This window comes from Triticum dicoccoides, chromosome 5B, assembly GCF_002162155.2.
Source record: "Triticum dicoccoides isolate Atlit2015 ecotype Zavitan chromosome 5B, WEW_v2.0, whole genome shotgun sequence".
Lineage (NCBI taxonomy): Eukaryota > Viridiplantae > Streptophyta > Magnoliopsida > Poales > Poaceae > Triticum > Triticum dicoccoides.
The window spans coordinates 48,298,048-48,302,022 of NC_041389.1; the positions used below are offsets into that span (position 1 = coordinate 48,298,048).

At 41.2% G+C, this 3,975-nt stretch overlaps 1 long non-coding RNA gene across 2 annotated transcripts; it reads right to left on the reverse strand.

Moving 5' to 3' along the window:
- Nucleotides 1-272: 272 nt before the first annotated feature.
- On the reverse strand, nucleotides 273-3,969 carry LOC119305137. 2 transcript variants are annotated; one of them, XR_005148561.1, is made up of 5 exons: nucleotides 3,808-3,969; nucleotides 3,499-3,712; nucleotides 2,286-2,348; nucleotides 954-1,019; nucleotides 273-531 (listed from the first exon to the last, which is right to left on the reverse strand). It is a non-coding gene; the product is annotated as an uncharacterized LOC119305137 (long non-coding RNA). The 2 variants fall into 2 exon arrangements; XR_005148560.1 differs by lacking the exons at nucleotides 273-531; nucleotides 954-1,019 and having other exon boundaries at nucleotides 1,480-2,348.
- Between the last annotated feature and the right edge of the window lie 6 nt (nucleotides 3,970-3,975).

Below are 3,975 nucleotides of genomic sequence, written 5' to 3' on the forward strand. Positions count from 1 at the left end.
CCTATATTGCAGCCTTTTTTATTGTTGGGTTGTGGCCTTTTTGTCTAAACAAATTTAGTTTTTCTTTTTTTTCCAAAAGAAGGGTCCACTAGTCAGATGGGTCCCAATTGTCAGGTTGTTTTCATTTGTCATGTTGTGGTAAGTGGGTCCCATCTATCAGACTCATATTCTTCGTATTTCAAGCAGTATTTAGATTGGCAGAGACAAAAAACACACATAATACTTAAACAAGAGCAACCAGATCATATAATACAAGCTCTATCCGTGCCACTACAAAGGGCCTTGTGTAATACAATACTTTACAATCTCTACAAGTGTAACAAGCTCTACAATTGTAATACAGTACTGCTTCACAAGCTCCTGTCATGAAGAACATACTCGACTCTCGTATTTCTAAGCAACTTCAATAGGACAAAAATTTCGGTAGTCAGGGCTGGGACCATAGTTAGATGAACAACACGCCGGACTCGCTCGACAGCGATAGTCAAGGCTAGGAACAAACAAAACATCAACATGGCTTCCTCTGTCATCCTGTTACATGAATCAGAGAAGAGTGAGAAAAGCTGGGGCAAATATATTATGAACAAACCATTCAAGAAAAGGACATTTGTTTAGAATGATAACACAAATTCAGCTAGTAGCATGCTTTTTGTTGTTGAGCTAGTTAAAATGAGATGCTAGCTCATATAAGAAACAGAGACACAATATGAATATGCATGGCACAGGTTGTGCAAAAAACTGCACTACAACACATTGCACCTAAAACAAAATACCAGCAACAACTTGTCAAATTTTAAGCACCAGCAGAATAGATCTAACAAACCAGACCATGATCATCATGCATCAGGATTTATGGTTCTAGCAAAACAGTTAAGAGATGGACATACATGCATCAAGCATACCAACTACTACAATAAGAGGTCCAGATGCTCCAGGAACTAGAGGGAGCATACCAACTACTACAATAAGAGGTCTATAGGTCCAGATTCAGGAGGATGAGCTTGCTGTATCCATTGTACCTGGGTCATATTTAGGTACACAATTAGCTAATATGTCAACATTTAGTTACCATGAACATAAAACAACAAACTCGGATAAGCATTAGCAGTATAGTACAGAATGTATCACTATAGCTTTGGGAAATAGTTAAGTCTTGTGGGTATCTACTTTACTTGCATATGGCCAACACTAACCAGTATGAGTTTGTTCAATAACTAAAAAGTACTCAGTAGCTGACAATGTATAGTTTACACATATAAACCGAAGATTCAGCAAAGGCATGTTGATAAAACAGCGAAAACAATGGTATCTGGTATACCGCCATGCATGAGCACTTCTTACCACTTATATTCATCATCACGGCAACCTATAACCACCTACGCTCATTGTTACAAATCTATGCATAGTTCAAAAAAAATGACCTGATCTTATCTACTTCAGATCTACTTCAAATCTATGCAGACTTCAGATCTACTCGAATTGCTATAGGTGTTATGTACAGTTAGTTTTGAATTACTCATGGTATATAAATAACAGAAAATTGACCAAAAGACTAACAGTTATATCAGCTTCCAGTGGTTTACTGATGGCAGGAAATAAAGTCGTAAAGCTCAGGGTAAAATCATAAGTAATCCCAAACAACTAATAACTGAGCTAATGCTAGTTAAAGCAACTTCCGAGAATTACTATTGAGGAAGTTATCATAAAGAACACTAGTCTGATTAGTAATTATTATATTAATTTAAGTTACAGAAAAACAAATACAGAATGTAACCAGAGAAACAAACGACTGTCACGTACAATGTGCAAATTGCAAGGGAGGATAAACAAGTATCAGTTAAGATAAGTATTATGTACTACGTTTTACAACGGTCGCAGAAGGCAGTATCGAATGGTGATGCAAATGAGTAAAAAGAAACATGGTGTCGATAACTCTGCTCTGCAGCAGCAAAGATGGCTAAGATTAGCCCAAGTTAATTCCAAGCTAATAGATTTAGCCCAAGTGTGTGTGTGTGTGTGCGCGCGCGCTCCAAGTATAAACAAGTGAAGCAAAGAGTAGTGCACTATTGATGCAAGCAAGCAGTATACACCAAATTTTAATTAACTGAAAATGATTCAGTTAATTACTCCTTCAAGCAAACAAGAGCATATTTGAAGGTGCAACAAGTCTCAGAAAAGTCACACATTGCTAGCCATGGCAACACTCCTAGAGAATAGTAACACATGATCATGTGCTGTAGATATTGTGTTCATGGCTTCGGTCAAACTTGCGCATATGGCTTCACCTTCTGATTCAAGGGTGTAGGTCCTGGCTGGATTTTGTGGTGTGCCTCTATGGTCAATGCAAGCTGCGGAGAAAGAAAGAAAAAAGTGAGATGTGGCTCTTTAGACCAAGAGGTTCAGACAACAAAGGTGAGAACTAGGAACATGCCATGTATTTTTCAAATGTAAACAATTATCAGTGCCAATCATCCATTGCTGACAAACCTAGATAGAATGTAATAAACTTGTGCATTCTGTAAAGTGGCTCATTCCAATCATAGTTGTACTATGGCATAGAAAACAATTCCGTGACCTCACTGCTACAAATTAACTTGATGTTGTTCTGCTACTAGACCATTCAAGCTCATGGCCGGATCGACCAGAATCAGAACATAATAAACATACAAAACATATGTGGAAATGAGTTTCTATTCAAAACAGCAAATATCCCTAAATGAACAGACCTCGGAACCACTATTCTGACATGGTAGAGAACTATCTGTAAGCAGACTCACATTCCCACATATGTATTCATCTGCCAACCACTCTCGAGAAATAACAAATAAGTTGAGATTTTGCAAGTTCAAGTCACAAATACCTTAATATCTCACATGCATCAGTTTACAGAACCTAGAATTACCAGGTATTTTAATAACAATACTTACTAGTACTACCAGATTAAATGAATCTTTCGTTCCTAATTGTCAACCCTATAAACAACTCTACATCAGCATAGATAACGTCGCCACCATCCATCACACAGAAACTGGATGACTTGCAGCAATACCAATCGAGCCACCTAAAAGGGACACACAAACCGAAGCCCAACTCAGTTGAGTCGTCGACAGATCGGCAGTCCCTTATTCAACAAAGAATGCCACGAGAAGCCATCTAGAATTGTAAATAATAGACAAATACTAATTGTGTTGGGAGAAAGAGGCTGCCATGGATGGGAGGCGAGGGTACAAACAAGATCCCATCCATAACCCGTGGTCATTTTCCACTTACAGAGTTAATCTAAAAGTGATGGTAAGGCAGAACTATGAGCGGCAGAGCAGATCTCTGTATTACACAAACAGACTATGAAACACATAGTCATGGGCGTCATACATCACCCGAGCAAATCCGAAATTAAACTAACATAGTCATGGATGGGAGGAGAGGACTGCATGATCGATCGAACAGGCCAAGAAACGTAACGAGATGACGCTCAAGAGGAGAAGAGGAAGGGGTGACCTTGGGAGGATGGGGTTACCCGGGCGTCAGCTATCTCCGTCGGCCTCCTTCCTTCCATCCCACATCAAGCTGCCTGGAAAGCCTGGGAAAACTGCAGCCAGACGTGGCTCTTCTTCAGCTCCTGGCCGGCCACGGCGCCGCCAGCGAGCATCGCCCTAACGGGCGTCATTGCCATCCCGGCGGAGTAGAGGTTGCCCCCCAGCCCGCCCTGGATCTGCTCAAAGATGAAACACAGTTGTAGATTGCACCTTGTTAGTACTTGCAGAAGCATAGATGGCAGTGAGCGAGCGAGCGAGCATTTGGGCTTACTCTTGTGACGACGGCGGTGAGGTCCGGCGTCTGCGTGGCGGCGAGGTCGAGGACACGGATCAGGTCGATGATGGCGGCGTGGACATGGGCGCTCGACCGAACTCCTTGCCGGCTTTCCCTCCCTTCTGTTCCCTTTCTTCCCTTCCCTTGGGAGAGGAAGGAGAAGGT